Source organism: Antechinus flavipes, chromosome 2, assembly GCF_016432865.1.
Source record: "Antechinus flavipes isolate AdamAnt ecotype Samford, QLD, Australia chromosome 2, AdamAnt_v2, whole genome shotgun sequence".
In the NCBI taxonomy this organism is placed as follows: Eukaryota; Metazoa; Chordata; class Mammalia; order Dasyuromorphia; family Dasyuridae; genus Antechinus; species Antechinus flavipes.
The window spans coordinates 44,407,041-44,428,649 of NC_067399.1; the positions used below are offsets into that span (position 1 = coordinate 44,407,041).

At 34.3% G+C, this 21,609-nt stretch overlaps 1 protein-coding gene and 1 long non-coding RNA gene across 3 annotated transcripts in view; both read left to right on the forward strand.

The window, feature by feature from the left end:
- The first annotated feature begins 1,690 nt into the window (after window positions 1-1,690).
- On the forward strand, window positions 1,691-3,467 carry LOC127547706 (uncharacterized). The gene is made up of 2 exons (XR_007950253.1): window positions 1,691-2,093; window positions 3,051-3,467. It is a non-coding gene; the product is annotated as an uncharacterized LOC127547706 (long non-coding RNA).
- A 574-nt stretch (window positions 3,468-4,041) lies between these two features.
- Window positions 4,042-21,609, forward strand: part of LOC127547699 (carbohydrate sulfotransferase 4-like) — a 28,634-nt gene continuing 11,066 nt past the window's right edge. The window contains exons 1-2 of one of the 2 annotated variants that reach the window (XR_007950252.1): window positions 4,042-4,564; window positions 19,729-20,471. The gene's annotated coding sequence lies outside the window, so the exon portion shown is untranslated. Of the gene's footprint in view, window positions 4,565-19,728; window positions 20,472-21,609 lie in introns of those variants that run through there. The other variant, XM_051974670.1, reaches the window with a different exon arrangement.

Consider the following 21,609-nt stretch of genomic DNA (forward strand, 5'->3'; position numbering starts at 1 on the left):
ATTTTTGAGGTATCACTCTGTAGAATTTATTTTAAGGAAAAATAAGATTAAATCTTATAAAAATTTTAAAAGGTTTGAAAAACGACTGACAAGATTAACAGTTTTATAAAGAAAAGATAGTCTCTTTTTCCCTTCCCCCACTCCTGACTGCAGCAGGGATAGGTAGATGAGAGACAGAGAGAAAAAGACATACAGAGACAGAGAAACAGAGACATACACACATACACACACACACACACACACACACACACACACACACACACACACTAAGAGAGAGAGAGAGGGAGAATATACTCAGAGCAACAAAAATTGTTTGAGATATAATGGCAAAAAGGACAAAAGGACTCTGAAACTCTCTGAAAACTCCTTCAAGAAGAAATTCTCCTTGAATCCTCCTCTGTGAGATCCACCCCAAGGAACCAAGATAAAGTGGTTTATCTTGGTGGGACTAGTTGAATTTTCTACCAAGATTTTCTACCCCTATTGTTGGCTCAAAACCACTCCCAATAAGTGGTCTCATCTAGGCCTGGAGGCAGTGACAACATTGAGGGGATTTCATTCGATCCAAACTTTTGTCTCAAATTTCCTTATAAAAATGGCAAATTGGGGGCTCAATCCTTGTAGAGGACCTAATATGCCATGTCAAGGAAATTCTCTCTCTTCCTGTATAGTAGCAAGGTCTGCCCACTGGAATATCCTCTTTCAACATTACCCTCTCTTTATCTCCCTCACCTATTTCCCTAAAGAGATTTTATATCTCTCTGTTGGGATTTCTCTACTTGAAACTTTACTTCTCTGCTAGGACCTTGCCTACTAAGGAATTCAGTCTTTCTATTCATGCATAGCAAAGGCTATACCAATACCAATAATAAACTTCTTTTTATCAGTTTAGCTTTTTGGGTTTGTAAATTCCTTTACGAAGGACCTCTGAGCCATCAGGAGGGAGTTCCTAAAACTTCCTACCTTGTGCTGATCCTAAAGGGAATTTAGGGGAGCAAAACCTCTTCATTTGATTCCCTGAATCCTGAACCTTCCACTAACCTCATCATTTAACTCCCTGACCACCAGGAACCCTAATCTCATTATTTTGGTTTCCTGAATCTAATCTCATCAAAAGCAAGTAGAAGAAATTAAGAGAAGTATCAGATCAGAATAAGAAATAAGACATGCAATTTTAAAAGGATTTTAGCCAAAGTTCACTAAATATATATGTAATGTATATGTAGATATGTAGATACAGAAAATGAGAAAGTTTAAGCATGTAGAAATGAGAGGAGCAGAAAAGAACAAGGAAGTTGTAATCTGTTTATATTGAACAATGTGAACAGAGCATTTAAGGGTTTGGGAACTTTTGGAAACAGAAAAGCAGTTTGCTCTACTTTAAAAACTCTGGCAGTAAATCAGTCTGAATTTCATATTTTGTAAACACCATTTAGAGAATTTGCCTGAATTTCATAATGTTTTTTGTAAACACCATTTAGGGAATTTGTTAGAATCCTAGTGTTAACTCAATGGAATTGATAGAAACAATGCTTACACCTTTGAGAGTTTAGCTCACACCTTAGCTCATACATTAGTTCATAAATCGGGAGATATCCAAGTTTACACCTCCCATAATCCCACTCTCTCAGAGGAGGAGTCAACCTTTGGGCTCACACCTTTAAGAGATCATATATAAGAAGCTCTCAGTCTCAGTGAGGGTCAGTTGAAAAAGACTGAAAGCCAGAAGTCAGTGAGTTCGGGAGATTGACAAGCTAGAGACTGCAGTCAGGCAGAAAGAAGGATTCTGAGGAGTAGAATCAAGATTCAGAGGGAGCTGGAAGTGACAAAGGACAAGCTGCAAAAGCTCTTGGAACCAAGGAAGAAGATAGGCCTCTAAGAAAACTAACCGGGCTATTTTGGAAAAGACAATAAAAGATTGGATTTTTAACTCCTAGCTGTATTTGAGGTGATTATTACACTCAATTGAAACTAAGGCTGTCTCCAGAAACCTACCCAAGAAACCTGCTCCTAGAAAGAGAACGATCATATTATAGAAAAGAAGAAAACACCACAGGAATTGGATATTTTCACCTTTTCTCAAAGTTAAGAAGGTACAGCTAAGATAATTTAGCTATCATTTATGAAAGTTGTAAGATAGATAACTAAGTTATTTGAAGTCGTCATAATGTTAAAACCTAAAATTGGTAATTACTGTGTGTGGAAAGGGGGGATGAAGTGAAAACCTTATCTGGATTGTTTTTTGCTTTTTAGAGCCATCTGCCTTGGAGTGTGCAGCAGGGTTTATTTGTCCCCCTTTCCCCTTTGTTGAGTGGGGAAGGTGTCAAAAAATGTCAGAGAGCACAGCCCACAGCAGGTCTGAAGGTAGAGGAGGTAGAAAGGAAAGAGCAGCTAGTTCAGCTCTTTCTCTGGGGTCCCTGTTAACTCTCTTTAATTTATAAATTTGCCAAGTGTCTTGAAATGATCTTGTTAACAAGAGAGGTCATCAACCCTGTGAAAAGAACTTGTTTGGATTATAAAGTTCCCAAACAAGGAATGGGTTTACTGAAAATCTACAAGTTTGTTACATAGAAGTGATTTCTAATGATTGCTTTCTTACCACTAGGTAAAAACTAGAAGAAGAGAAGAAAAACATGTGAAAGATGTTAAGTGAAATCTCTTATGTGTATGAATCCTGGTAAACTTTTATTGCTTATTGCAGTTCCATGAAAGTAAAAATAACTGTATCTAGTCCTAAGCTGTGATTAGTGACACTTGCTATCTGAGATGAAATCTCTTGGGATGATAACTAATATTGTTTTGAGTTTTGAATTCAGTTATGATTGATTGAGCATCAGATCTGTAATCCACCACTGGAGAAAAGTGCAGTAGCATTGGAAACAGTAAAGGGGTCTCTTGGGTTGCCAAGGATACATGCTGAAGATGTTTCCAGTTGGCCTGGAAACATAATACTCTTGCAAATAGAGGCTTTCTGTCCCTAGGTGCAATAGTTGCACAAATGAATTTAGTTATATGAAGCTGACTTTGCTTGCTAGGTTTGTTTCCTTTAGGCTCCAAGGGGTTCACCTTCAAATGATGGCCAACACTGGACACTGATCCTGAGAAGAAATACCCACTGGACGCTACTTCAATCAATTTCAGGCCTTAAGCTTGTCACCTCTCCAAGTGGGACATTGTAAGGCAGGCTCAGCTCTATGGCCACCCTGGCAGGAAGCAGGATGATTAAGATGATTGCCACACACCCAAAAGGATGTGGACTCCATTTGTTGAAGGGAATGGACCCCAATAAAATATTATGTCCTTGGCTGTAAGCAATATCCGAGTGAGCTCCAGCTAGGAGCAAATAAAAACTGTGGAATTATCTTGTACTGGCATTATTATGTCTAGACAGAGCTATTGTGTTCTGATGCCTCAGTGACCAACAACTGCTACCCCTACAATAAAATACAGACTTTACACTTGACAAACACTCAGTAAAATATTTGTTGAATTAAATGTATATGACATTTGAAGGAGGGAGCAGCAATCAAAGCAACTGAGACAAATGCCCGGCTTCTAGTGATGGGTGGTAGAGATGAGCACATTATCGTTCATGTTTAGGTGACCATGTTGTTTGAGTGAACTCTTCACAGATACAAACAGAAACAGTCCTTTTTCTGCTCAATCTAACTACCCCCAACTCAGGAAATCTCCTAGGAACTAGGTAAAAGAAGATACTAAATATGAATTATGAACTCCTTGAGGGCAGGGACTAAGTTTTGCCTCTTTTGGTATCCCCAGATTGACTGAATTCACTAAGTCTGATAATATTAGTTAACAGCTGCAGAAAAGAGTGAAAATATCATGTTTCTTCCATTCTTTCCCCAAACACACCCATTATGCTTTTTCCCCAGGGAGGTTAGTGTTCTTCGCTGAAGGAGGAGGGCAGAAGCTCTGCTCCCCACTGAGCAGAGGGCAGGAGATATTTAATCTTTTTGCCTTCTTCCTTGGATATCAGTGACTCACAAGAGGGAAGACCAGCTTTCACCTTTTCTGCTCTTCTGGGAAGATCTAAGAGATGCAAGCTTTCTATTATCAGAGGAGGGTGGAGGCTGGGGCATCCTAATGGTGCATGGAGGATCTGGGGCTTTGGGGCCCTTTTCCCTTCGCTTCTTACCCATTCCTGAGGCAGCCAGCAACCTCCTAACCCAGAAAGAGTCCACATTCCAGAGTCACCCTGCTTCCTCCTCCCCTGCCCCTCCCTGCCCAGTAGGAGGGAAACTTCCCCGGACTCTAGCTCTTGTGGTCACCCTTTCCTGTGGCATGTGGCTCTCAGAGCTGTCCCTAACACCGCTCCCTGACAGGCTCTGCCATCTGTCTCTCCATCCCATACCAGTCTTGGAAGGTGGGGTCATTTCCTGGCTGCAAGAAGACACTAAAACTGCTCCCAGAAAAGAAGCTGGCTTAGGAACAGTTATGCAAAATATAGTGGGAGGCTGACAGTTGAAGGAGAGGAGATCCTGAGGCAACAGAAGGAAGCTGCCAGGATTGCCAAGCAGGGAAAGGAGCCAGACAGGACAAGAGGGTAAGAACACAGCTCTTTTGTGTGCATCTCCTGCCCTTGGGCTGCTAGAGCTTCCCTTGTGCCCAGGGGCAGGGCATGAGGCATAGGGTGAGGTGGGGAGTGTTGATTGGGTTCAGGAAGCTCTTTCCTAACTCAGCAAGAAGAGTTCTTGGGATCATAGAATAAGAGCATTTCAGAGTCTTTGTAGATGAGAAAATTGAGACCCAGAAAAAGGAAGAAGCCTGGTCAAAGTCACAGTGGGAGAAATTGTCAGGGTCTACTTTGGAGCCACTCTGAGCCTCAGTTTCCTTATGCTGTAAAATGTGAATTCTAAAATGCTTTCTATTTCTTAAAACTCTCTGATTACAAGTTCTAAGGGCTTGGGTTTCTTTATATACCAATCAGCAATTAAAAATAATTTCATATTTGTAAAAGAGAATCAGAAGAGAGCTGGTCTTGAGTTGAGAAATGTGTTCTCAGGTGTTCTCTTGGTTGCCTCAGATATAATGATATAAAGCAGATTGCAGAACAGAACCAGTTATGAACCTTATTGGGAATTTAAAGGAGGAAGCTGTCACTTTTTTACTATAGGTATCACCAGAGAAATTTAGGGATGGTAAAGTTGGGGGATTGTTGGAAAGAAAGAGCTACAAAGAGAAATGAGCAGGGTATTGCGTCTTCCAGTATTCTTCAGGTGAATTGCATAAGTAGTTTCCTCTAAAATCCAGGGTACAAAAGAGAGCTTAATAACGGTCTGGCCCGCCCCTGATTGTTTTTCTAGGAGGGTGGTGGGTTGGGCTGCCCTTCTGTGACCAAGGGCACATGTTTGTCAGTTTAGGCTGGTCCAAATTAAATTTGACATTAAGCCTGGATTATTCTGACAATGTAGTTTTTTTTGGCACGAAACTTATCCACTCAAACGGCAACTGAGCAAACTTGTACCAGGGAGATTTCAGAAGAGGATAAGCTCTGCTTTTGTGGTAGCTCTGGTTTCCTTCGGCACATTCTTATTGGAACCCTGCCTTCTCCAGTCTCTAGCTTTCAAATCCAGTCAAACAGATCATTTCATAGGATTGTAGATTTAAAAGGGAAGTTAGAGATAACTAAGCCAGAACCAATACAGTGGAGGCAGTAGCAGAGAATGGATATTTCCTCATGTCTGGAGTCAGAAAAACCTGGCCTCCTACCTCAAAACTTTCTTGCCATGTGATCCTGAGAAAGTCATTTAATCCTGTCTGCCTCAGCTTGCTCAACTATAAAATGGGGATAATAATAACATCTACCTCCCAGGGTTGTTCAAATGAGGTATAGTGCCTGGCACACACTTGAGGTAAATAAATGCTTATTCCCTTTAGATTACAGATGAGGAAACCAAGGATAGGGAAGCAGAGTGAGCATGTGAACCTAAGCCATTCCTGCCTTCTTTCTACTGAACTAGTTGTGGGATTATAGGAGCATGGCTTGCCTTCAGATTCTAAAAAATGTGTTGTTATCCCAATGATTTTCAAGTCTTTGTCGCTTTCCATTTAAAGGAGGGATAAAAATTTGGAGAAGAGTGGGGAAGATCTGTTTGAGAGCATAGGATAAATTTTTCTTTTTTTTTTTTTTTAATAAAGGTCTACACCCAAGAGAAGATTTCGGGATTGAGTGTGAATCACAACATAGCACTTTCACTCTTTTTGTTGTGGTTTGCGTGCATGTTATTTTCTTTCTCATTTTTTTTCCTTTTTGATTTTATTTTTTCTTGTGCAGCAAGATAATTGTTATGTTTGCACATATTGGATTTAATATATGTTTCTACCATGTTTAACATATATTGGATTACTTGCCATCTAGGGGAGAGGGTGGAGGAAGGGGGGGAAATTAGAACACGAGATTTTTCAAGGGTTCATGTTGAAAAATTATCCATGCATATGTTTTGAAAATAGCTTTAATAAAAAAAAGAAAATTTTAAAAACCAAACCTTTTTTTTTTAAACAAAGGAAGGCTAGAAATTAGGAAGGAGTTAGAAGGAGCATATGGAGAAATGAATGTAAGAACAAATGCAGATCCTGGACTACTGAATGCACTAACAATTATGTATATTCAACTTGATTGTTTTAAACTTGGATCTTCAAATGTACAGTAAATAGTACTGCATTGTAGTCTCCATTTATATTTAATATATTCTATAATATTTGAGTTGCTTAAAAGTATGCAAAATGCACAGTTAATAAAACAGCTAATTATTTCCTCTTCATTGTTTCCCTTCCTTCCTCCCTTGGATTTGAGGGAGATTCCAGTTATTCCTCTGTGATTAGAACAGTAATAAAATGACGCTACCATGTCAATGACATGAGTCCTGCTGAACATCAATAATAAAATCTGGTTTTTTTTCCAAAGTTCATTTTACTTGAATGTTTCACATATTATATTAATTCTTTTAGTTATTCTCATTATATGAAATCTACCAAGGATGTCAGAGAAAATTCAATCTATTTAAATGTTGAACTGCTAGTGGAAACCTACTTGTACAAATTGTAAATTTGGGGCTTAATAAGGAAAATGAGAGTTCATAGTGTTTAGTTTTATATTGAGATGCTCAGGTTTTAAGTATATAAAGCAGGGAAAAAAAACTCAAACCCCATAGTTGTGTTTTAAAAGGACTCTTCCTTTGTTTCCAAATAGCTCAAATAGTACTGGCATTGTTTATTAAATGTGTTATGTTTGAAAACTAAGGCAAACTGACAATGATCTGAGCATTATCAATTTATCACTTAGGCAAGTCATAACTAATAAATTGGGACAGTGATCAATCTTAATGACCAAAGACAAAAGTAGCGCTTACTGGCCATCATATAGTTTGGGGAAATACAGGAGAGTCAAGAACAGTCAGGTGGGTGGGGAAAACAATGCAATTGATTCTAGAAATGGAAGAAGCATCATGGGAGTGAAGACAACATGATTGGTCAGCACTTGCATGGAGATAGTAATCACTCTTCTCTATCATAGAGAACTGCTTGATTGACCCACTTGAATGTTGTAAGCCTTGTTAGTACACCTGAGTTAACAGACTCTCTGGCCCCTAGAAAGATTTAGTAGGGAGATAAGGTTTTATTTTATGGTGCAAGGACATATATCTTTTAGAGTTGGCTTCCAAACAAAGATAATAACAGAAGTTTTACTATTTTTCCAGAAGCTAAAAGTATGGCAGATAAACATTTTTCCCACTAATTTATAGCTTTATAATTTTTATAATCATAACTTTAAATTAACTCAGGGGAAAAGTTGAGTTCCCAAACTTAACTCAAGGACATGATGCAGACTCAATTATAAAATTAATACCACATATAATCAATTTCATTGTATCAATACAGAAGAGACTAGAGGTAATATTGATTGAATTCACTTGTAAATCTATCTGGTCTTGGGTGAAAAAGGAAGTTTTCTTAGGAGTTCACTTATGTCTTATTCAATTTGTTCATTCAAAATTATATAATTCCCATTTCTACCAGCTCAGCCCCAAACTAGTAACTTGCATTCTGCATTAACCTCCTTCTCTATACTTATTATTACAAGTGTGAATCAGATATAGTTTATGATAGGTTATAAGTTACCACCACCACCACCAACAACAAAAAAAAAAAATCAGGAAATAGAAACAGCTTAAACAAATAAAGAAAATTATATGGAAAATATCTGCCCAAAATAGGCACTGGAGAAGATAGTTATTTTATTTTATTTTATTTTCAAAGGTTTGGTAGAAATCATTTGTAAATCTACCTTGTCCTGGATTCCTTCCCCTTCACCTCCCCACCTCTCCCACTCCTGTTTGGGCAGTTTGTTTATGGCTTGCTCAATTTTCTTTTCTAAGATTGGACTATTTAACTATTTTATTTCCTCTTCTGTTAATTTGAATAATATTTATAAATATATATTCATTTATTTCACTTGGATTATCAGTTTTGCTGGCATATAACTGCAAAATAACTTCTAATAATTACTTTAATTTTCTCTTTATTGGTGCTATATTCATCCTTTTCATTTTTAATATTGACAATTTGTTTTTTCTTTTTATAAAAATAAAATAATGGTTTATATATTTTTATTGCCTTTTTCATAAAACTAGCTCTTAGTTTTATTTACTAGTTCAATATTTTTTCTGACTTTTAATTTTATTATTCTCCCCTTTGATTTTCAGGATTTCTATTTTGGTTCCTAATTTGGGAATTTATAATTTATCCTTTTCTGAATTTTATTAGTTCCATGTCCAGTTCTTTGATCTGTTCTTTCTTTTTCTTACTGGTGTATGTATTTAGAGATATACACTTCCCCTTAGTACTGTTTTTGCTGCATCCCACAAATTTTGGCATGTTGTCTCATTGTTGTCATCATCTCTAATAAAATTATTGTTTCTGTGATTTGTGCCTTGACCCCTTCATTCTTTAGGACTAGAGTACTTAATTTCTGATGAATTTTAAATCTATGTTTCTACAGTTCTTTATGGAATATAATTTTTATTGGACTATTGTTTGAAAATGGCATATTTAATATTTCTGCTTTTCTGCATTTGTTTGTGAGATTTTCATACCTAATCTATGGGTAGTTTTTGTGAAGGTGCTAAGAACAGCTGAGAAAAAAGTACAATCCTTTCTATTCCTATTGAAACCAGCATTTTCCTCTAGAAAATTTTTATCTCTAAATGTTTATACCAATAAACTAGAAAAAAAGCAGACCAATGAACAGTGTACACAATAACAAAAAAAAAACTTAGAAAAAGAACAAATTGAAAATCCTAAAAATTAAAAGTGAGATTAATACAATTAAGTATAAGTAAATCATTGAATCTATAAAACTAGATGTTGTTTTTATGAAAATATTGACAAACCATAGGTTAATATGATCAAAGGAAGAGAAGAAAACTCACTAGTATTAAAAATGAAAAGGCAATGCAGATGAAATCAAAGCAATTATGAGCAGTTATTGTGCCCAATTGCATGTCAATAAGTTCAACAATTAAAGTGAAATAAAAGAAAATTTACAAAAATATAAACTGCCTAGATTAACAGAAGGGGAAATAGAATATCTAAATAAGCCCATTCTAGACAAAGAAATTGGACAGTCCATAAATGAGCTTCTTAAGGGGAAAAAAAAAACGCATCAGAATCAGATGAATTTACAAGTTAATTCTACCAACTAATTCCAATATTAAATAATTTTTTTGAGAATACTAGGCAAAGAAGGAGCTCTGTCAAGCTCCTTTTATGAAACAGGTATGTTGCTGATATCTAGTCCAGGAAGAGCAAAAACAGAGAGAGAAGGAAATTATAGACCAATTTCATTAATGAATATGGATTCAAAAATTCTTTTTTTTAATATTTTATTTTATTTTATAATAACTTTATATTGACAGAATCCATGCCAGGGTAATTTTTTTTTACAACATTATCCCTTGCACTCGCTTCTGTTCCAATTTTTCCTCTCCCTCCCTCCACCCCCTCCCCTAGATGGCAAGCAGTCCTATATATGTTAGTTATGTTGCAGTGTATCCTGGATACAATATATGTTTGCAAAACCGAGCAGTTCTCTTGTTGCACAGGGAGAATTGGATTCAGAAAGTAAAAACAACTCGGGAAGAAAAACAAAAATGCAAATAGTTCACATTCGTTTCCCAGTGTTCTTTCTTTGGGTATAGCTGCTTCTGTCCATCATTTATCAATTGAAACTGAGTCTTTGTCAAAGAAATCCACTTCCATCAGAATACATCCTCATACAATATCGTTGTCGAAGTGTAAAGTGAACTCCTGGTTCTGCTCATTTCACTTAGCATCAGTTCATGTAAATCTCACCAGTCCTCTCTGTATTCATCCTGCTGGTCATTTCTTTGTTGTTGTTTTTTTTTTTTTTTTATTTAATAATTACATTATATTGACACTCATTTCTGTTCCGATTTTTTTTCCCCTCCCTCCCTCCACCCCCTCCCCTAGATGGCAAGCAGTCCTATATATGTTAGTTATGTTGCAGTATATCCTGGATACAATATATGTTTGCAAAACCGAGCAGTTCTCTTGTTGCACAGGGAGAATTGGATTCAGAAAGTAAAAACAACTCGGGAAGAAAAACAAAAATGCAAATAGTTCACATTCGTTTCCCAGTGTTCTTTCTTTGGGTGTAGCTGCTTCTGTCCATCATTTATCAATTGAAACTGAGTCTTTGTCAAAGAAATCCACTTCCATCAGAATACATCCTCATACAGTATCGTTGTCGAAGTGTCAAGTGAACTCCTGGTTCTGCTCATTTCACTTAGCATCAGTTCATGTAAATCTCACCAGTCCTCTCTGTATTCATCCTGCTGGTCATTTCTTACAGAACAATAATATTCCATAACATTCATATACCACAATTTACTCAGCCATTCTCCAATTGATGGGCATCCATTCAATTTCCAGTTTCTAGCCACTACAAACAGGGCTGCTACAAACATTTTGGCACATACAGGTCCCTTTCCCTTCTTTAGTATTTCTTTGGGATATAAGCCCAATAGAAACACTGCTGGATCAAAGGATATGCACATTTTGATAATTTTTTGGGCATAATTCCAGATTGCTCTCCAGAATGGTTGGATTCGTTCACAGTTCCACCAACAATGCATCAGTGTCCCAGTTTTCCCGCATCCCTTCCAACATTCATCATTATTTTTTCCTGTCATCTTAGCCAATCTGACAGGTGTGTACTGGTATCTCAGAGTTGTCTTAATTTGCATTTCTCTGATCAATAATGATTTGGAACACTCTTTCATATGAGTAGTAATAGTTTCAATTTCATCATCTGAAAATTGTCTGTTCATATCCTTTGATCATTTATCAATTGGAGAATGGCTTGATTTCTTATAAAATTGAGTCAGTTCTCTATATATTTTGGAAATGAGGCCTTTATCAGAACCTTTAACTGTGAAGATGTTTTCCCATTTTGTTGCTTCCCTTCTAATGTTGTTTGCATTAGTTTTGTTTGTACAAAGGCTTTTTAATTTGATATAATCAAAATTTTCTATTTTGTGATCGGTAATAGTCTCTAGTTCATCTTTGGTCACAAATTTCTTTCTCCTCCACAAGTCTGAGAGATAAACTATCCTATGTTCCTCTAATTTATTTATAATCTCATTCTTTATGCCTAGGTCATGGACCCATTTTGATCTTATCTTGGTATATGGTGTTAAGTGTGGGTCCATGCCTAATTTCTGCCATACTAATTTCCAGTTATCCCAGCAATTTTTATCAAATAATGAATTCTTATCCCAAAAGTTAGGATCTTTGGGTTTGTCAAACACTAGATTGCTATAGTTGACTATTCTGTCTTGTGAACCTAACCTTTTCCACTGATCAACTAATCTATTTCTTAGCCAATACCAAATGGTTTTGGTGACTGCTGCTTTATAATATAATTTTAGATCAGGTACAGCTAGGCCACCTTCATTTGATTTTTTTTCATTAATTCCCTTGAGATTCTCGACTTTTTATTGTTCCATATGAATTTTGTTGTTATTTTTTCTAGATCATTAAAATATTTTCTTGGAAGTCTGATTGGTATAGCACTAAATAAATAGATTAGTTTAGGGAGTATTGTCATCTTTATTATATTCGCTCAGCTTATCCAAGAGCACTTAATACTTTTCCAATTATTTAAGTTTGACTTTATTTGTGTGGAAACTTTTTTGTAGGATTCAAAAATTCTTTTAGAAAATGTTAGTCAGGAGAATACAATAATATATTACAAAGATTATATATGGTGACTAAGTGGGATTTATAACAGGAATATGCAGAGGTAGTTTAACATATGGAAAACTATAAACATAATTGATTATTTAAATAATAAAAATGACAAAAACAAATGATTATGTCAATAGATGGAGAAAAAAAGCTTTTTTTTTTCCCTTTGAGGCAATTGGGGTTAAGTGACTTGCCCAGAGTCATACAGCTAGGAAATGTTATGTATCTGAGGTCAGATTAGAATTTAAGTACACCTGACTTCGGGGCTGGTGGTCTACTTACTGTGCCACCTAGCTGTTCCAGCAAGCATTATTTGTAATGGGGATAAACTAGAAGCATTTCTGATGAGATCAAATGTCAAACAAGGATATCCATTTTCACCAATATTATTCAATATTGTATTACAAATGCTAAGATAAGCATAGCAATAAAAGAAGAAAATAGAAATGGAAGGAATCAGAATGAGCAATGAGTTAACCAAATGATCTTTATTTGAAAAACAATATGATAATATATTTGGAAAATTCCAGAGTAGTAGAACATAAACTAAATAATGTAAATTTGTCTTTTATAACTATAAATAATTATCAGAATCCCCAAATCCTTCAAGAAGAGATAGGAAGAGATATTCTATTTAAAAAACTGTAGATTGCATAAAATACTTGGGAATATGTTTTACAAAAAGTTCCTTGCCAGGAACTATATGAACATAATTACAAACCAGTCTTTAAACAAATAAAGTCAGATTTAAATAATTGGGGAAATATTGTCTGTGGGAGGGAAGAACTATATAATAAAAATAATAATTCTACCTAAACTACTCTACTTAATTCAATACCATCCGAATTAAACTACCAAAAATTATTCTATCATAATTGAAAAAAATGATAAAGTTTGTTTGCAAGAACAAAAGGTCAAGAATATCAAAGGAATTAATGAAGAAAATGTAAGAGAAGACTTAGCAATATCAGTTCTTAAGCTATATTACAAGACAGCAATTATCAAGTTATTTTGAGTGGTATAAATACTTAAATCAACTATGAAGTATGAAGGAAGATGTTATCCACCTCCAGAGGAAGAATCAATAAATAGAAGTACCCACAATATTTGACCCGTATTTAAAAATCTCCATCAAATGATGGCCTCTAGATCAGAGTGGAAAAGGAGGAAAGGACACTCCAAACTTGCTCTATAATTTCCATATTCCTTTAAGTATCTTGAGGACTAGATTATAACGTTTTACTGAGTCCTTCAATTCTCCTAAGCAAGAAAAGCACCAAGAGAAAAAAGACCACCAAGATTCCCCACCTAGAAAAATTCTTTGTTACCATGAAATGAGTTCCTAAATATTTTTGTACAAATAGGTTCTTTTCCTTGAGGCATCATTTTATAATTGTTGGGAGGGGAATGTTGGGAAACCTTAGATGCAGGGTTTCTTTTGCTCTGCCATCTTGGATTCTGATTTTCTTTTTCTCATTATCAATCAATTAGTCAATGCCAATTAGTGTTGTCAAAACCAGATAAAGAACTGAAGTACAAAACTGAACTTTACATACTCTGCATTCTACTCTTCAGTCCATGAGCAGAGTGGGCTCAAACTTAAGGTCCTAAACTCTGACATTATTCCTACAAAGTTGACTTCCCAACACATCACAGTCAATGGACAAGTCACTCCGTTGCTGGCAGGACAAGGTGGAGGATCAGTCACAGAGGTTGCTTCCTAGAACGGGCATCTTCCTAGCCTTGGAAGATAAACCTCTGATGGATTTTCCAACCTTTACCCTTTTAAAGCTTACATATTTGTTTTGTCTCCAATACTCATTGATCAAAGAACAGAAAAGAAGCCCAGCATGGATTACAGGAATCATGTGTTCAAAGTTGCATTCCAAATGGGCTGAATAGGCTATTGGCACTTCCACCAGGAAATTTATAGCAGTTTTCTCCTCAAAATTTACCAAAAACAGAGACTAAGCTTTTCTGTGGAGCTTTTTGTGGTCCCTTTTAGACCTAGCTCAGTAGCCACTTAAAATGTTTTTATTCACAATGCAGTAAGCCAAAAGAACTTAGCCAAGGAATACCTGACTATTTTTTGAAGCAGGGACTGGGCCTCTTTGTTACACAGCATCATCAGGTCAAGAATCTGGGATAACCAAACTCCCTTCTGCCCCAAGCCTCCTGCACATGCATAGATGACTGGACCTCCATTGACCATTACTCTTTCCCTCCCCCTGAATTTCAGAACTCAAACAATAAATGTTTTTTAAGCGCTTTTCATGTGACACACTGTGCTAAGTGAAGGAAATACAAAAAGAGGCCAAAATAATTGAGTTAAATAATTGACTCAATATAATTGACTCAAGCACAATTTTTAAAAATAACAGAAAATTATACAAAAAAAATTTGAAAGAAGACACAGTACATATATCATTACTACTTTTATGTCACAATTTACATTATTATTATCTTTTAAGTCACAATGTAGATGGTTTGAATTCAAAAATTTTATTTGGAATTTTATGCCACATTTAGTTTTACAGATGAGAAAATAGGTAAATAGAGGTGAAATGTCTGAGCAGAAATCTAAAGAGACTTGGGAAATTGATCCCACCAGAGTTCCTGGGTCTCCTTAATCAGCGCCAGGTGTCCATAGGAGTATCTTATATAACTAGACTTGAGACAAAGTTAAATTGTAAATGATTTTCTCCTGGGATCTAGAACTTAATATCCTGCCTAGCACATATTAGGTACTTAAAAAATGTTTACTGTCTGCCTAGACTGGGTACTTAATGCAGTGAGAAAAGAGACCTTGCTTTCTTTACTCCATAAGAAATAGCTAGTGAAGACATGATCCTGAAAATTCTCTGAAACTATTATCCATGGAAATTCTCCTTAATCTTAGTGTCTTTCCCAAGATTATCTCCAACTTATTTATTCAAAATTCTGAATTTAAGAAATAAAACATGCATTTCTATAACAAAGTAGAATAGAAAAAAAAGATTATATATGAAAGTGCAAATTGATTATGTACAGCTCAATTTTCTTTTTAAATATATAATAGTTGTCATGTAAATTTCTTTTTTCTTCTCTCCCCCCCTTCCCCACAGATGGCTACTATTAGACACAAATATATATAAGTAAAACCAATTACACATATTTCCATTTATCAGTTGTTTTTCTGGATGTAGATGATAGCATCTTCTTTCATAGGTTCTTTCTAGTTAATTTGGTTTTGGTTGTGCTCATTTCATTATTCATTATTTCAAGCAAATCTTGTCATCTTTTTCTAAAATCATCAAGCTCATTTTTTTTTTTTTAAGTATACTTCAATCTGTATTCAGACACCAGTTTTTGCTCTGGGTATGAATAACATTTTTCATTATAAGTCTTTCAGAGAGGTCTCTTTTTCTATTCTATCTTTTACAAAAATGTTTGCTGAGAATAATAAAGTCATTCACAACTGATCATCCCACAACATAGATTTACATAGTGCATTTTATTTTGCATGGAGTTCATCATTTCTTATAGCACAATAGTAAAGCTTCATGATTATAAACTTGTTTAGCCATTCCCCAATTGATTGGCATCCCCTCAGTTTCCAGTTTGTTGTCATCACAGAGAAATGCCATAAATATTTTAGAACATTTAGGTTCCTTTCTTTTTCCCCTAATTATCTTTGGAAACACAGACCTCTTAGTGGTATTTTAGGTCAAAGTGTAGAGGCAGTTTGATAACTCTTTGGTCACAATTCCAGAGTGTTCTCCAAAATGGTTGCATTTGTTCACAGGATGCAACAAGGATGAATTGTGTCCCATTTTTTCCATATCTTCTCCAACATTTTTCATTTTCCTTTTCTATCATTTTAACCAATCTGATATGAATAAATGAAATATGTAAAATATCTGAAAGTTCTTTTAATTTGCATTTCTTCAATCAATGATTAGAGCATTTTTTTATATCACAATAAATCATTTTGATTTCTTCATTGGAAAACTGCCTGTTCATATTCTTTGACCATTTATAAATTGGAGAATAACTCATATTCTTGTAGATTTGACAAAGCTCTTTGAACAGTTGTGACATGGGATCTTTATCCAAGAAACTGCAAATTCTCCTGTCTTCATCCATTTTCTGTTTTCCTTCTGATCTTGCATTTGCTAATTTTATTTGTACAGAAATGTTTTAACATAATCAAAATTATTTATTTTATGTCTCAAAATGCTATCTCTTGCTTATTTGTAAATTTTCACTAAATCCATAAACTTGATAAATTATATATTCCATGTTCTTCAGATTTTCTTGTAATATCACCCTTTATATTCAGGTCATGTATTTTTCCCTGAATTCCTGGTATAAATTCTATTTGGCCATCATGTATAACCTTTTAAATATATTGTTGTAATCTCCTATCTAGAATTTTATTTGGAATTTTTGCATCAATATTCATTAATGAAATTAGTATATAATTTTCTTTTTCAGTTTTTACTCTTCCTGCTTTATGTATTTGCATCATATTTGTTTTATAAAAGGAGATTGGGAGGGCCCCTTTTTTGCCTATTATTCTAAATAATTATTTAAAATTGGGATTAATTGATGTGTAAATATTTATAGAATTCACTTGTAAATCAATCCATTTAATCCTCATGCTTTTTTTCTTAAGAAACTCATTTATGACCTGTTTAATTTTCTTTTCTAAAATAGATTTATTTAGATATTCTATTTTCTCTTCTGCTAATCTGGATGGCATATATATTTTGTACATATTTTCCAATTTCACTTCTATTCTTAAATTTATTGTCATACAACTGGGCAAAATAATTCTTAACAGGGGTCAGAGACAAGATAGCAGAAAGTAGACAGGACATTGCCTAAGCTATTCCCAGCTTCCCTCAAAATCAGTGCTAGATCAAGTCTCTGAATGGATTTCCAAATGTCATAAATATTTGTGTCATAGTTTTCCAGCTTAAGATATCTTGGAAGGACTTTAGGAAAAGTCTGTCTCATTGGGCAGTGGGATCAGGGCTCAGTGCAGGTACAGTGTGGAGAGAGGTCCAGTGTAGGGAGGCCCAGTGTGGGGAGGCTGAGAGCAGAGCATCTAGCTGAAGGCTCTTAACCAAAATACAACGTTGATTACTCTGTCCTGATGAATGAGAAGGACCAGCATTTGAAACTTCCAGTGTGTTGGGATCAGCACAATACAAATTTGTTAGTAATGGTTGAAAATAAGGAGACAGGGTTTCTGATAATTCAACAGAGCTGTTTATTGAGAGAAATCTTGTTACTTATATATTTTAAAACCATATGTTACTATAAAAAGCACTGTTCTGTAATCAAACTTAGTTTCCGTTTTCTATGACTTAACTGCCTGAAGCATGTTGTTAGTTTTTAGGGTCTCAATCTTATTTAAAGTTCACAATGCTGCAATTAATTGTGCCAGGACCTTATGTTTTCCCATGATTTCAACTCTTTTAAAAGTATAATTAGCCAAATGCAAAAGGAGATTTAAAAAGCTAACTGAAGAAAATTACTCACTAAAAAATAGAATTGAACAAATGGAAATGAATGATTCAATGAGACATCAAGAATCAGTAAAACAAAACCAAAAAAATGGGGGGAAAATAGAAGAAAATATAAAATATCTCACTGGAAAAACAAGTAGTCAGAAAGAAACAATTCAAATATCAAGGAGCCACAATTAGGATTACCCAGGACCTAGCAGCTTCCACTTTAAAGTATGGAAGAGTCTAAAATATGATATTCTGGAAGGCAAAGGAGCTTGGGCTTTAACTTTTTAATCAACTACTCATCAAAACTAAGCATTGCCTTTCATATGAAAAGATGAATGAATAGTTAATGAAATAGAGATTTTCAATGATTTTTGAAAAAAAGACCAGAGATGAACAGAAAATATGACATTCCTACATGGGAAGATGATATGTGTAATTCTTAAGAATTGAATCTTTGTCAGGGCAGTTTAAAAGGGCATACTTAGAGGGTGTAGGTATAAGTTCATTTTAATGAGATGATATAAAAAAGAAATTAGAGGTGGAAACGGGATTGTACTGGAGGAAGAGGAAAGGGGAGGTAAAATGGTATAAACTGCATCAGATGAAGAGTCACAAAATCCCTGTTACAGCTGAGGGAAATAAGGGAGGGGGATGAGCATCAATTGAACCTTAATCTCATCAGATTTGGCTCAATGAGGAATTAGCAGATATATTTAGTTTGGCATAGAAATTTTTTATCACTCTTTAGGGAAGTAGGAGGGGAAAGGATAAAAAAAAAGGAGAGGCTGATAGAAAGGAAGATAGAAGTAGAAGGGAAAAAGGATGAGAAAGGGAGAGGCCAAAGAAAGGGAGGACAGATTGAGAGAAGTGGTGGTCAGAAGCAAAACACTGGTGAGAAGGGAAAGAGTGAAAGGAGAGTAAGAAGTATAACTTAGAAAAAATAGGATGGCAGGAAATACAAAATTAGTAATTTTAACTGTAAATATGAATGGGACAAATTCTCCCATAAAATGGAGTGGATAGCAGAGTAGATTAAAAACCAGAATCCTACAATAAGTTATTAACAAGAAATATATTTGAAGCAGAGAGATACATACAGAGTAAAGGTAAATTTGAAGCAGAGAGATACATACAGAGAAAAGGTAAAAGATCAGAATCTATTATGCTTCAATTGAAATTAAAAAAACAAAACAAAACAGGGGTAGCAATCCTGATCTCAGATCAAGAAAAAGCAAAAATAGATCTCATTAAAAGAGATAAGAAAGGAAATTACATCTTGCTAAAGAGTACTGTAGATAATGAAATAATATCAATACTAAGCATATATGCACCAAGTGGTATAGAATTCATATTCTTAGAGGAGAAGTAAAGTGAATTGCAAGAAGAAACAGACAGCAAAACTATACTAGTGGATAATTTCAACCTCTCTATCACAACTAAAAAAATCTAGCTACAAAATAAATAAGAAAGACATTAAAGAGGTGAAAAGAATTTTAGAAAAATTAAATATCATAGATCTTTGAAAAAAATTGGGGATAGAAAGGATAGTGGTATAATATAAGTATATAAGTTAAAGATAGATGAAATACCAATTGGAAATTAATTTAATCCTACAGAATAATCAGGTGATAAAACTAATCATAGAAACAATTGATAATTTCATCCAAGAGAATGATAATAATGAGACAACATACCAAAACTTATGGGATATAGCCGAAGCAGTTCTTAGGGAAAATTTCCAATTGGTGTTTCATCTATCTTTTCCTGGTCTCTTATTGAATGAAATTTTTATTGCATCATGACCTGAAAAGGTTACATTTATTATTTCTATTTTTATGCATTTGATTGTAGAGTTTTATACCCTAATAAATGGTCAATTTTTGTGTAGGTGCCATGTATCACTATCCTTTCTATCCCTATTCAATTTTCTCCAAAGGTCTATATACCAGCACCTAACATATTATATCAAGATAAGGTCGTGTGATTTCAGAGAAGCTTGGAGAGACTGACATAAACTGATGCTAAGTGAAATGAACAGAACCAGGAGATCATTATACATGGCAAGAACAAGACTATAGGATGATCAATTCTGATGGACATGGCTCTCTTCAACAATGATGTGATTCAAATCAGTTCCAATTGTTCAATGATGAAGAAAGTCATATACACCCGAGAGAGGCCTCTGGGAACTGAATGTGGATCACAACATAGCATTTTTACTTTCTGTTAATGTTTGCTTGCATTTTGTTTTCCTTCTTAGGTTTTTTTTTTCTTTCTAGATCCAATTTTTCTTATACAGCAATTTAACATATATTTTAACGTATTTACATGTATTGGACTGTCTGCCATCTAGAGGAGGGGGTGGAGGGAAGGAGGGAAAAAGTTTTATGAGGGTCAGTGTTGAAAAATTACCCATGCATATGTTTTGAAAAATAAAAAGCTTTAATTAAAAAAAAAAAAAGAATCGCACATATTTAACCTATATTGGATTTCTTACTGTTTAGAAGCGGGGGAGGGGAGGGCGCTGGAATTTGGAACACAAGGTTTTGCAAAAGATGAATGTTAGAAATTATCTTTGCATGTATTTGGAAAAATAAAAAACTATTATAAAAACATAACTCTTAATAATTGCTTTGATTTCATCTTCATTAGTGGTAAGCTCAGTCTTTTCATTTTTGACATGCCTAATTTATTTTGGTTTTTAAAAGCTAACTTCTTATTTATTAATTCAATGGTTTTATTATATTTAATTTTATTAATCTTACCTTTTAATTTCCAAATTATTTAATTGGGAATTTTTAATTTGTTCATTTCATAGTTTTTTAAATTGCATATTTAGTTCACTGATCTGTTTTTTTCTCTATTTTATTGATATAAGCATTTAGAGATATAAAATTTTAAAATTATAGCTTTTGCTGCATCCCATAGGTTTTGATATGTTGTTTATCATCACTCTTTTAAATGAAGTTACTGATTATTTCTCTGATTTGTTCTTTATCTCAGCCAGTCTTTAAGATTAGGTGGTTTAGTCTCCAATTAGTTTTTATTCCATGTTTCTATGGTTTCTTATTAAAAAATAATTTTTATTGCATTGTGATGTCAAAAGAATTCATTTAATATTTTTGTTTTTAACTATAAAAATTTTATGCTCTAATATATGCTTAATCTTTGCAAAGGTAATACATACCTCTGAGAAAAAGGTGTATTTCTTTTTATTGCTATTCAGTTCTCTCTAGATAGTATCATATGTAGTTTATCTAAAATTTTATTCATTTCCTTGATTTCTCTCTTCTTTATTTATTTATTTTTTTTTTTGGTTAGATTCATTTAGTTCTGAGAGGGGAAGAATAAAGTCTCTCACTATTATAGTAGTATTCCACATGTAATTCATTTAACTTTTTTAAAAAAATGTAGATGCTATATTATTTTGATACAAAGAGGCTTAGTATTGATGTTGCTTCAATGTTTAAGGTACTTTTTATTATAACGTAGTTTCCCTGTTTATTATTTTTTTTCATTAAGTCTATTTTAGCTTTAATTTTATCTGAGATCATGATTGCTACTTTTGTTTTTTCTACAGCAGCTGAAGCACAATTCTTTTCCGGTCCTTCATTTAAACGCTTTCTGTAACTTTCCATTTTTAAGTGTTTCTTGTAAACAACATATTGTAGAATTGTGATTTTTAAAATCCATTCTGCTGTTTCGTTTTGCTATGATTTCATATTATCATAGAAGTCATAATTATTTTTAATGTATTTCTCTCCATCTCGTTTCCTTACTATTGTGCTGCTCACCCTTTCTTTTTGCTCTATCTTTC